The sequence below is a fragment of the Ambystoma mexicanum genome, chromosome 2p, assembly GCF_040938575.1.
Source record: "Ambystoma mexicanum isolate Mex_15411 chromosome 2p, UKY_AmexF1_1, whole genome shotgun sequence".
Classification (NCBI taxonomy): Eukaryota; Metazoa; Chordata; class Amphibia; order Caudata; family Ambystomatidae; genus Ambystoma; species Ambystoma mexicanum.
In genome coordinates, this window is record NC_090923.1 from 61,112,311 (window position 1) to 61,126,391 (window position 14,081).

The 14,081-nt window shown below is 49.4% G+C and overlaps 1 pseudogene; it reads left to right on the forward strand.

The window, feature by feature from the left end:
- The first annotated feature begins 12,117 nt into the window (after positions 1–12,117).
- Positions 12,118–12,258, forward strand: LOC138568550 (5.8S ribosomal RNA; annotated as a pseudogene).
- Positions 12,259–14,081: the final 1,823 nt, after the last annotated feature.

Below are 14,081 nucleotides of genomic sequence, written 5' to 3' on the forward strand. Positions count from 1 at the left end.
GGCACATTGGTGTGGGTCTGGGGAGGGATGGAGTACTTTGGTGTGGGTCTACACGGAGGGATGGGGCATCCTGGTTTGGATTGGATGGGGACATCAGTGTGTGTCTGGAGGGAGGGGATGGGGGACATTTGTCTCTGTCTGAGGGAGGGATGGGGACACATTGTGGGGCTGGGAGCAGGGATGGTACAGGGTCTGGAGGGCAGGATGGGGGCATCTTGCTGTGCATGGAGGGATGGTAGCATCTTGGTGTGGGATGGGGCATCTGTTGGTCTGGAGGGTGGGATGGGGAATCCTGGTGTGGGTGGGATGGGGACATCTGTGTGCATCTGGAGGGTGGGAATGGGGGCACATTGGTGTGGGTTTGATGGGAGTGACGGGGCATATTGGTGTGGGTCTGGGGGGAGCTATGGGGGCATGGTGTGGGTCTGGAGGGATGGATAATCTAGGTGTGGGTCTGGAGGGCAGGATGGGGGCACCTTGCTGTGTAGAGGGACTGATGGTGGCATCTTGGGGGGGGGGCCTGCAATGGACGAGAGCACATTAGTGTCTGTTTGGAACAGATATGGGGCATTTGTTCTGGAGGTTGGTATGGGTCATTTAGGTGTTGGTTGGGAGGGTGGGATGGAGCATTTAAGTGTGGGTGGGATGGAGATATATGTGTGCATCTGGAGAGTGGGATGGGGCATCTTTGTGCTGGTCTGGGGGAAGGATGGTGGCATCATGGTGTGGGTCTGGAGGGAGGGATGGGGAAAATCGGTCTGGGTCCGAAGGGTGGGATAGGGCATATTGGTGTGTGGAGATGGATATCTTGGTTTGAGCCTGGAGGGCAGAATGCAGGCTTCTTCCTGTGTGGAGGTAGGATGGGGCATCATGGTATGGGTCTTGAGGGTGGATTGGGGGGGTTTGGTGGCATCTTGGTGGGCTCTGGAATGGAGGGATGGGGCATTGTGGTTTGGGTCTAGAGGCATGTTGGCACCTTGGTGTGGGTCTAGAGGCATGGTGGCATCTTGGTGTGGGTCTGAGGGAGGGATGGGGCATATAGGTGTCGGTCTGAGAGGGAGGGATGGTTCATATTGGTGTGGGTCTGAGAGAGGGATGGGGCACATGGGTGTGGGTCTGGAGGGATGGGGACATTTTTCTGTGTGTGAAGGGAGGCATAGGACGCATTGGTGGGGTCTGGAGGGAGGGATGGAGCACATTGGTGTGGGTCTGAAGGGAGGGATGGGGGCTCATTGGTCGGGGGAGGGATAGGCGCATCTTGCTGTGTGGAGGGAGGATGGGGCATCATAGTATGGGTATTGAGGAAGGGATTTGGCATCTTTGTGGAGTCCGGAATGGAGGGACAGGGCATATGATGGGGGCATGCCAGGGAATGATGAGCATGTGGGTCTGCATGAGTGCTGGAGCACTGTGGAGGGAAGGAAGGGGATCATTTGGGTGTGAATGGAGGGATGGGGTATGTATGTCTGGAGAGAAGGATGTTGGTTTATGGAATGGGGTAATCGGGTGTGGGTATAGAGAGAGGGCGGATGGCGCCATCTGAGTGTGAGTCTGGAGGTAGAGGTGAACGAATATGGGTGTGGCTATGGAGTGAGGGATGGTGCTACTTGATATAGGTATGGAGGTACGGATGTTGGTGTTTGTGGGTTCGGAGAGAGGGATGGTGGAATGTGGGTCGGGAGTGAGGTGGCATTTGAATCTGGAACGTGTGTTTGGAACGAGAAATGGGGCATTTGAGTGTGAATTGGGACATATAGGGATGGGGGTATCTATTTGTGATTGGGGGCATGAAGGATCGTTAACAGCGGAGCAGCCGGAGGGAGTGCAGCGTGGCCCGACCTAGATTGCATCCCAGACGCGCACACCCACAGCCCGGGGCAACTCTCGCAGAGCGGTCTGGGGCGTGCATGCAACCGGGGAGCAGGGATTCCCTTCCACCGGAGGGGGGTCCGCGACCCAGAAGATGGACGGTGTCATGCCTGCCGGACATACCTCTGGACCAGGAACAACTTCTCCATACAAGAGGAGTTACGCCCATAGAACTATTAGACCTTTTTACTCAAAATGGAGGTTGTTCGATGCATTGCCCGGAAAACGACATCTGCATTTTTCACGTCGTTAACTTTCACGTGACTTAGTTCTGTCACGTGTATCACGGCACTGCGTACATAAGCAGCGTGGAAAGTCCATTCGCTGCTTCTGATTAAATCAATTTTGGCGTTTTGTAGCTGAACTCCGGACCTGAGTTCTCGCATTCTTTTCAGCAAACTTCTTTGGCCTAACTTGAGCGTGTTTTCTTCCACATGCAATTTCCTGGCTTGCGTGTACCCAGTTCACGTGCCAATCTCCACGCGGACGCTGTCTGCTAACGCGGCGGTCCTGAGCTGCGTGAATCCTGTTCGCGTGCCAATTCACCACGCGGACGCTGTCTGCAAACGCGGCGGTCCTGAGCTGCGTGAACCCTGTTCGCGTGCCAATTCTCCTCGCGGAAGCTGTCTGCAAACGCGGCGGTCCTGAGCTGCGTGAATCCTGTTTGCGTGCCAATTCGCCACGCGGACTCTGTCTGCAAGCGCGGCTGTCCTGAGCTGCGTGAATCCTGTTCGCGTGTCAATTCTCCACGCGGACGCTGTCTGCAAGCGCGGCTGTCCTGAGCTGCGTGAATCCTGTTCGCGTGTCAAAACTCCACGCGGACGCTGTCTGCAAGCGCGGCTGTCCTGAGCTATGTGAATCCAGTTCGCGTGTCAAATCTCCACGCGGACGCTGTCTGCAAGCGCGGCTGGCCTGGCTGTGTGTATGCTGTCGTGTGCAATCCTGCACGTGTTTTCTTTTTAACTACTTCGAACTTTTGGTACCTGTGAGATTCTTATTTTGTTCTTCGTGCGAAAGGAAGTATTTCATGAACTATTGGAAGGTGATTGTGCACAGTACATTGGACGCTATCCTGTGGTGCACCAACCCGGTATCTAGCGAGAGCCTCGTGCCGTTCGGGATAAGTCTCCCTTACTAATCTTCCCTTTCTTTGTCGTTTGTTCAACTCTTGGGATTCTTCAAGAAACTGTCCTGGAATTCTTCAGTTTAGCCTTAAGGTCAGTGTCTGAATTAATACCAATTCTGTGTTTCTTAGTATTTGACTTGGGACAGTGTCTTATGATACTTATCTATTCTAGGCATACTTCCTATACCATTCCCACGCCCTTTCCAGTGATCCATCTATCTGCCTGTTTTATTCAGTCAGAGAGTTGTATCATTTGGAAGGTCTAATTTGACCTGCCTACAATCAAGTCGTGTGAAGATAGGATCTGGAAAAGCCCTACCAAATTGTATCCTTTTTTGGTTACCGTATCCTTTTCAGTTGATACTTTGGTGATTTATGACAGACGGGGATGCCTGGTAGGGTTGGGTTAACCTGCTGGGGATGTCCCCAACCACGTACTGGAGAGGGAGCCCCGCGGGGCTGTCAGAATTCCTCTTCTTGGACTTGAACTCGTAGTGTAGAAGAAGAATTCTTCCCACTAATGTACCACTTTGAATGTAAAATTAAACATACAAAGCAATCCATTAATTGAAAGATTGGATTCCCACCGAGACCTCGTGGCTGTAGAAAATAAACAGAGATATGTGATTAGAACAGCTCTGATTAAGATTTCAGAAAACAGTTCCCAAACGTAAATCACACTAACCTGAATAACAACAACAGACTTGGAATGACTAACACAACTGGTTCTAGGGCGATATGCAAAGGATGTTCTGAAAGAAAGTTGAACACTATAATCCTATTTCCCTGAATCAGATAGAGAAAGACTAAATATAACAAGCGAAGAAAAAATAAATCTTGCTTACCCAAAATATTACGTAGGTTAGACACGAAAATGCGGAACGCCCTTATTCAGCTGGAGGATTGGATTCAAAACTGTTCTACTGTTTAGAGACAGGTGCTGTTCTTGGTGGGCTGTGATCACGCGGATTGGTGCTGATTCCGGCGTTGTAATGGAAGATCTCCCCCCCCGGTGCAGCAGAGGCTGTCCCACAGTGCAGCGGAGGCTGTCCGACGGTGCAGCGGAGGCTGTCCCACGGAGCAGCAGCGGTTGCTGACCCACGGTGCAGCGGAGGCTGTCCCACGGAGCAGCGGAGGCTGTCCCACAGTGCAGAAGTTGTCACGCGGAGATGTGAACACTGTCTCAAACGAGTTATTAAACAGATAGAATCGTAAACCAAAAGAGTATCCAAGTTCAATCAGGGTCGAAAACCAAGCGGACAGTATGGGAACAATAGGAGAAGATACCAGACGTAACCAAGGAACAAGAGCAAGAGTTCGTAACCAGGAAGACAGAAGGCAACTAAGTAGACAAGGAAAATCCAAAAGCAAGTCAAGTCCAAAGCCGGGTCAAGAGGTAACGTAGTCAGAACAAGAAAAAAGGCCAAAAACCGAACGCCAAAAAAGCTCGATCAGAAGCACTAAACCCAGGTGGAGGCGTGACCAAATAGCCAAGATCACATGATTAACGCCGTGATCCCACACGCACATAGCTTCCCCTTAGCAACGAGTCACGTAGCTTCTATGGTAACCTCAATTCACTGCGGCGAGCCGCGCTCCATGTTAATAAACCCGTAGTCCAAGGTTTAGTCTGTTGTGTCTCCTTGTCGTTTGCACTGAACTAAGAACACGGGACCCATCTCGCAGCGGTCTATTCATGACAGTACCCTTCCCTAAAGACAGACCCCGTCTTCTCAAGGCCCAAAAGTCAGAAATCAAACGGGGAGCATGAATATGTTGGACAGGTTCCCAGGTCCTCTCTTCCGGGCCGTACCCCTTCCAATCCACATAATACATTCTGACCCCCTTAGAGACCCTGGTGTCCAAAATCCTATTAACCTCATACTCCTCTTCCCCTGTACCATGACCGGAGGAGGATGCGAAGGTAGAGCAGTATCAGGCAAAAAAGGTTTGACGAGAGAGACATGAAACACCGGATGCACCTTCCACTTAGCAGGAAGAGACAAACGTACCACCACAGGATTAATTACAGCCGTAATCACATACAGCCCCACAAAACATGGAAGAAACATCTTCCCTCCAGGTATCCGCAGATTCTTAGTTGACAACCAAACCTTTCCACCCACCACATAATCAGGGGCCGGAGAACGGTGGGCATCCGCAAACCTCTTAGCGTTATCCTGTGCCATTTCCAAATGTTCCCTCGCCTGTTTATGTACTAAACACATGTGTTGAATGCAGGAAGATGCCGCCGGATGTCGTGCGGGCAAAACAGGAGAAACATGCAAAGATTTAGGGTGTCGTCCATACATAGCATAAAACGGGTAGACGTATGCAAAGAGTTATTATACGCAATTTCCGCCATTGGAGTAACGACAGCCAGGAGTCTTGATACTGGTTCGTAAGGCAACGAAGATACTGTTCCATGGTGGAGTTGAGACGTTCCGTTTGCCCGTCTGTTTGAGGGTGGTAAGCGCTAGAATACCTTTCATTTATACCAAAGGAAGCAGTAAGCGACTTCCAAAAATGAGATGTAAATTGGGAACCTCTATCCGTGATGATAACAGACGGGAGACCAAAAAGACGAAACACTTACTTGAGAAATAGATCCGCCAGCTTTGGGGCGGAAGGCACACCTTGACAAGGTACAAAAAGTGCCATTTTGGTGAAGTAATCGATGATCACCCATATGGTGTCATAACCAGGGACCGGCGGCAATTCCACCACAAAATCCATTGAGATCATGTACCAAGGATAGTCAGGAATTGGCATGGACTGCAACAGCCCAACAGGTTTGGTATTCGTGGTTTTGCACTGGGCGCATACATAGCAATGAGCAATATGAACAGAAACATCCTTTAACATAGAAGGCCACCAGCACCAACGTTGTAAAAGATCAACGGTCTTTTTATTACTGGGATGAGCAGCCAACCTCGAATCATGACACCATTGGATAGCTTTTTTCCTGGTTTCATTGTCCGGAAGAAACAACAGACCGTTGATATGGGGTAATCCGTTTATTATTTCGAGGTTGAGTTCGGCATGTTCTGCGGGATGGTTCTTTACCCATTCTCGTAAATAATTACATAACGTAGGCTGGAGGGTACATCCACAAATCACCTGATGTGGTAAGAGAAGAGGTCCGTCTGATCTAGGAAGGGATGAATCTCCATGTATACGCAAAAGTGCATCCGCTTTAGTGTGCAAAGAACCGGGCCGATAAGTAATGGTGAAATCAAACATTGAAAAGAACTCGCGCCACCTAGCACGTCTAGCCGTGGAACACTTTACGGATTGTAAGGCCACCAGATTTTTATGGTCAGTGAATACCTGAACTGGAAAGACTGACCCCAATAAATGATGTCGCCAAGTCAAAAACGAGTCACGTACTGCTAGCAGCTCCCTTTCTGTGATTGTGTAATTCCTTTCATATGGGATAAGTTTCCTTGAATGGAAAGCCACCGGATGCAACCCTTCAGTATCCGGACATACTTGACACAGAATGGCAACAAGAGCGATATCTGATGCATCCGCCTCTACCACAAATGGTAGCTTAGGATTAGGGTGTTGGAGTACCAGTGCACTAGTAAAAGCCGATTTAAGACTTTGAAAAGTCTGATTACAGACTGTCAAGATATATACAACCAATAAGGGAAGAGCGGTCGACACTCTCCCCCGAACCACAGAACCCGAATGAGGCGACCCTCCCACCGTGGTTGGCACAGGTGCCTGATGTACAGTAAACAGGACACCACGTGGCAGCCAGTGGGGGGAAGACGGTTAGGAAGAGGTTGTGGACAGGGTGGGGGATTACAAGGAAACCGGAAAGAGGTTGAAGGTAATCCTAGAGTGGATAGTTTGAGGGAAGCAACAGGAAAAAACCCTACACTACTAACCTGCCTAGTTTCCTGAACCTGACAACGCTCCAACACACTTGTGAACACCTTAGCACATCTTAATACATGTACCACAGTGCACATTGACATAAACAATACATAAAGCAAGCAGTATGGTACATACAATGGAGAAACTCTCCCTTATGAAGGACATAACACATGGCCCATTCGGGCTAGCAGAATGCAAACATGGATCACAATAACATAGAGTACACTTCTACGCGTGGAACCTGTTTTTCCTGCTCTGCTGCCATATATAAACCTCTAGCGCTGTAATTTCTCATGTCAGCAGATAACCTTATATGCTGTTTGAAGGAGGACGGATGTCTAAAAGTCCTCAAGAAAACATTGTATACCAGGGCGTAGTTTTTCCTCAATAGTGTTCATTTGAAAATGCCCTCGTGATTCAACATTGCGGAGTATATGGCCACCTTTCCGCACCCTAGCCTTTCAAGAATCAATGTTCGTGATACGTAGACCAAAGAACTCATGCAAGTGGTTAACCATAATTTGCAATAAACACTTATCTGAAGTCCGGGAGGCTCGGAAGCCGTCCTGGATGCTGGAGAACACAGCACTTCACACCGGTCATTGACGGGACCTTGGAACGCCTGGAAAATCGCTCGCCGCCACCGTCTCTGCCGTTGAAAATCGCCCCGGGATGGAGCTCCGCGTACACCCACAATAAGCCACACCTGCCGTGCGCCGCGTGGCCTTAATAAACCTTTCTTAATTCACATCAGCTGGTCACACGCGCGCACGGCAGTGAACTACCAGTCTCTCCCAAGTGTTCATGGGAATTGTAGTTTCTTGTTCATATTTGCATTTTTTGACATCTCTTTCGCCCTTGCCAGCCCCTAATCCTGACACAGACCTTCTCCCAAAGGAATGGTGTTTTGCTGCTTGTTAATGCGGTCAGTGGAGCGACCAAGGACGAGAAATCTTTTATGAATCTCCTGTAGAAATTTGCAAAGCCTAGAAATGATTGTAGGGCCTTCACAGTTGTGGGCCAGTCCAAGATTACCTTGATTTTAGACATGCTCATTTGTACTCCCTTACTCTGGTTATCTCATAACCCAAGAACTCTACTTCTGAAACGTGAAAGATACATTTCTCTAATTTTGCATACAGACTGTTATCGCAAAGCCTATGTAGGACACAAGCAACATGAATCACATGGAGATCATAAAATGCCGAATAGATCAATATATCATCCAGGTAAACCACTAGAAATTGGTCCATCATATCATGGAATACATCATTGATGAAATATTGAAAAGTGGCGGGTGCATTGCACAGCCCAAATGGCATGACTCTGTACTCAAATAACCCATACTTGGTTTTGAAGGCGGTTTTCCACTCATCTCCGCTATGGATTCTTACCAAATTATAAGTCCCGCGGAGATCAAATTTAGTAAAGATTACAGATGATCCCAATTGGTCCAAAAGCACAGAAATAAGAGGTATGGGATACTGATTACGCACAGTGTTGGCGTTAAGGTCCCTATAGTCAATACATGGATGGAGATCTCCCTCCTTCTTGGTTTTTGGGCACAAAAAATAACGGGGAGGCTGCAGGTGAACGAAGGACAAATGAAGCCTGATTTGAGGGACTTATCAATATATTTCTTATGAATAACATCCTCCTTCTGGGTTAGAGAGTATATTCTTCCAGATGGGATCTTAGCCCCAGGAAGCAAATCAATGGGACAATCGTATGGTCTGTGGGGGGGGAAACACAGTACCTCCCCCTTCATCAAACACATCCCGAAACTCGGAATATTCATTGGGTAAAACACCTGTCACAACAGCCCCGATAGTAGATTCTGTATCCATCAAAGGTTGGCAAGGATTATTGGTCAAGGGATTCCTATCAAAACTCTTAGTCTCACAATATTCCGACAAGAATTCGATGGTACCTGCGTGCCAATCAATAGACGGATTATGCAATCAAAGCCATGGTATTCCTAGAATAAGCTTGAACGGCGGGGCAGTGATTAGATCGAAATATATGTTTTCGGAATATCCATGGAGTGTTTCCATAATCAGATCAATGGTTTGCTGAACCACCATACCAGATATCAAAGTGTAACCATCGACAGCATTAACAAACACCGGATTTTCTTTTTCAACAATGGCCAACCCCAGGTCCTTCGCATAAGAGGTATCAATATAATTACCGGTAGCACCGGAATCCAGAATAGCTGTGGCATGAACGACCCGACCTTGCGGTAGTCGAAAGCTCACCTGTGCTGCTACAGGTTGATTGAATTTAGAGTCCATAGAAACATTAGTGCTCGGCAATCAGACTCCTCTCATTGCAGAGCTTTCAAGTTTCCCTGTTTCTTGGTAGGCTTCTTAGTACATGCTTTTAGTAGGTGTTCTGAAGACCCACAATAAAAACACATTGTTTTTCTTCCGGTGTTCTCTTTCTTCTTGAGAAAGAGGACCCCGCGTAGGTGCTCCTATCTGCATTGGTTCAGACACAGCCGTAACTGGAGTAGGAATGGGCTGAAGATCGGGAGCGAGGCCCCTTTTCTCCCCTTTTCTAGCAGCTTTGCGAGCATCAATCTGAAGCACTAGTTCAAGTAGTTCTGGAACGGTAACCGGAACTACTGGTACCATAGCAAGTGTGTCTTTCAAAGAATCCGATAATCCCTTGTAGAAGAGAGACGCCTTCTTATCATCAGGCCACCCTGTCTCCGCAGCCAACTGATTAAATTTGGCTAAATAAGCTAGAAGTGTCAAATCGCCCTGTTGTAAATTCAACAATTCCAGTTCCACGACTTGTCTTGTATCGGGTGTCAAACACTTTGCCCATGGCATCCATTAATGCATCGCAATCAAACAATAAAGGACTACCCTACTCCAAAAGAGGATTAGCCCATGCTGCAGCAGTACCACGAAAGTGTGACAACATAAATGCAGCCTTGGTAGCGGAATCATGAAAAGAACCTGGCCGGCACAAATAATGGAGTCGACATTGATTCAAAAAGGTCCTAAAGAGTCTTGGGTCTCCATGAAATCTTTCTGGTGAAGCCAAAGGGAACTGTGATGTAACATACACTGGGCCGGCCTCCGCCTGTGCAGGTTCAACGGCAGGAGCATTAGGCATTACCGGTGCCACTTGGGGCCGAGGCTGTATGGCGGTTTGTAGTTCTAAGATTTGTTGTTGAGTGGTGGCATAAGCAGTAGCAATGTCGGTTCTTAGGTCGGCCACTAGCTGAAGTAGATTAGCCAGGGTCTCGTTGGGATCCATTTTAGAAGGCTTCTGATTTTGTCAGAATTCCTCTTCTTGGACTTGAACTCATAGTGTAGACGAAGAATTCTTCCCACTAATGTACCATTTTGAATGTAAAATTAAACATACAAAGCAATTTGTTAATTGAAAGATTGGATTCCCACCGAGACCTCGTGGCTGTAGAAAATAAACAGAGATATGTGATTAGAACAGCTCTGATTAAGATTTCAGAAAACAGTTCCCAAACGTTAATCAAACTAACCTGAATAATAACAACAGACTTGGAATGACTAACGCAACTGGTTCTAGGACGATATCCAAAGGATGTTCTGAAAGAAAGTTGAACACTATAATCCTATTTCCCTGAATCAGATAGAGAAAAAGTAAATATAACAAGAGAAGAAAAAAAAATCTTGCTTACCCAAAATATTACTTAGGTTAGACACGAAAATGCTGAATGCCCTTATTCAGCTGGAGGATTGGATTCAAAACTGTTCTCCTGTTTAGAGACAGGTGCTGTTCTTGGTGAGTTCTGAGAACGCGGATTGGTGCTGATTCCGGCGTGATAATGGAAGATCTCCCTCGGTGCAGCAGAGGCTGTCCCACGGAGCAGCGGCGGCTGTCCCACGGAGCAGCGGCGGCTGTCCCACGGTGCAGCGGCGGCTGTCCCACGGTGCAGCGGTTGCTGACCCACGGTGCAGCGGAGGCTGTCCCACGGAGCAGCGGAGTCTGTCCCACGGTGCAGAAGTTGTCACGCGGAGATGTGAACACTGTCTCGAACGAGTTATTAAACAGATAGAATCGTAAACCAAAAGAGTATCCAAGTTCAATCAGGGTCAAAAACCAAGTGGACAGTACGGGAACAATAGGAGAAGATACCGGACGTAACCAAGGAACAAGAGCAAGAGTTCGTAACCAGGAAGACAGAAGGCAACTAAGCAGACAAGGGAAATCCAAAAGCAAGTCAAGTCCAAATCCGGGTCAAGAGGTAACGTAGTCAGAACAAGAAAAAAGGCCAAAAACCGAACGCCAAAAAAAGCTCGATCAGAAGCACTAAACCCAGGTGGAGGCGTGACTAAATAGCCAAGATCACATGATTAACGCCGTGATCCCACATGCACGTAGCTTCCCCTTAGCAATGAGTTGCATAGCTTCCATGGTAACCTCCATTCACTGCAGCGAGCCGCGCTCCGTGTTAATAAACCCCGTAGTCCAAGGTTTAGTCTGTTGTGTCTTCTTGTCGTTTGCACTGAACTAAGGACACAGGACCCATCTTGCAGCAGTCTATGCATGGCAGGGGCCCTCTCACCAAGCCAGCTGCTGCGCTGGTCGGGAGCACGCACTCCTCTCTGACCCGCAGATAGGTATAGGTGGGCACACACTGGTCAGCAGGGAAGCCCTGAGTGGGGGCAGCTGGGAGCCGAGGGTATCCTGACTGTTCTCGGGGGGCGCCTCCCCAGGCAGACAGGGGCCCGGCACGCCAGGCGTTAGCCCTGAGTCATGGCGCAGCAGGCTTACTTGACGGGCGGGTATCAAGGTTCCAGCTGACCATATCTGTGGGCGAGTGATGGCTAGGCCCACTGGTTCAGCGGGTGACCTTCCCTCTTGCCCAGGTACCTGGAGCTCGGCCCTGTGCGGCCAGGCTGGGGTTTGAAGAATCTAACAGTCCCTCCCGACCCCATGCGTATGCTGTCTTTGGCCTGCCTTGCTGTCTGTCTCCCAGCCCCCTCCTACACCCCAAAGGAGAGCGAAGGGGGTTAGGGAAGGATGAGTGGATTGGGCTGGTGGCGGAGCGCCCTGCGTCCATCCCCCTGGGAAGCACTGTGCTACTGCAGGCAGTGGGCAGGCTTCCTGGGCTGAGCACCTGGATTTTTTGTTTTAAAACCACAATAGTCTCAGCCTAGCTAGATGGGGTGCTGGGCTGCCTCGCCACAGGCGGCGCTGCCTCCCCCCGGCCTCGCCTGCACCGTTGACGTGTTGCCTGTGACTCTTGGCGGTGGATCACTCGGCTCACACGTCGATGAAGAACGCAGCTAGCTGCGAGAATTAGTGTGAATTGCAGGATACATTGATCGATACTTAGAATGCACAATGCGACCCCTGGTGCTACGCCTGTCTGGGGTTCGCTTGTACATCAATCACCCTGCGTTCCCTTTGTCCCCTTAAGGCAGGGGTGCACAACTGATTTTGACAAGAGGGCCCAAAGTACCTTACATGAGGGCTATAGTGGGCCGAAAAGTAAAAGTGGGCGGGTCGGTAGGCGGGACATGTCAGGAGGCTTTTTCAACCCCCAATTTGTATTAAACACATGGAAAAAGAATATGTTTTTGAGGGGTAACGATTTTTATTGCATTTCAAACTTACATTTTGTACTACACATTTTCCATTGTTATCATTTATTTCAATGTAGTTATTGTTTATCGTCTGTTTAATTAAATTATATATATTTTATTGACCCTTGATTGGACATTTCATTTTTTTGGACTGCTATAGTTTGCTGTTTGGGTTGCCCAAGAGGAGTATGGCCTTCGTTGAGTCAGGTTTCCTCAAAAAAGCAAAGGATGTACATCTCCTAACTGTGCCTGTTTTAGCTTTATTATTGAGTTCACTCTTGGAGTGCAACACTATGCCCCATGACTCCCACCCACAACCGAACACTATGCCCCACAGCCCCCTAACCCCCAACCAAACACTATGCCCCATGGCCCCCTCACCCCCAACCAAACACTATGCCCCATGGCTCCCACCCCCAACCAAACCCTATGCCCCCTGTCCCTCACCCCCCAAGCAAACACTATGCCCCCTGTCCCTCACCCCCAACCAAACACTATGCCCCATGGCCCCCTCACCCCCAACCAAACACTATGCCCCACGGCTCCCACCCCCAACCAAACACTATGCCCCATGGCCCCCACCCCCAACTAAACCCCATGCCTTTGGCCCCTCACCCCCAACCAAACACTATGCCCCATGGCTCCCACCCCCAACCAAACACTATGCCCCATGCCCCCCTCACCCCCAACCAAATACTATGCCCCATGGCTCCCTCACCCCCAACCAAACGCTATGCCACATGGCTCCCACCCCCAACCAAACACTATGCCCCCTGTCCCTCACCCCCCAAGCAAACACTATGCCCCATGGCCCCCTCACCCCCAACCAAACACTATGCCCCATGGCTCCCACCCCCAAGCAAACACTATGCCCCCTGTCCCTCACCCCCCAAAGAAACACTATGCCCCATGACCCCCTCACCCCCAACCAAACACTATGCCCCATGGCCCCCTCCCCCCCAAAGAAACACTATGCCCCATGACCCCCTCACCCCCAACCAAACACTATGCCCCATGGCCCCCTCACCCCCAACCAAACACTATGCCCCCTGTCCCTCACCCCAACCAAACACTATGCCCCATGGCCCCCTCACCCCCAACCAAACACTATGCCCCAAACACACAAGCATGCACCCATACAGACCCAAACCCCCAAATCAGCACACTCTCAAACATGCACCCATACAGACCTGAAGCCCCCACTCCCAACTCAGCACACACACTCTCAAAATGCACCCATACAGACCCAAATCCCCCAACTCAGCACACTCTCAAACATGCACCCATACAGACCTGAATCCCCCACTCCCAACTCAGCACACACACTCTCAAAATGCACCCATACAGACCCAAACCCCCAAATCAGCACACTCTCAAACATGCACCCATACAGACCTGAAGCCCCCACTCCCAACTCAGCACACACACTCTCAAAATGCACCCATACAGACCCAAACCCCCCAACTCAGCACACAAACTCTGAAGCATGCACCCATACATGCATCACAACATACACAGCACAAACATACAAAAACAAACATTCATGCACACCCGAACCCCCACCCCTCCCCAACTCAGCACACGCACTCTCAAACATGCACCCATACAGACACGAA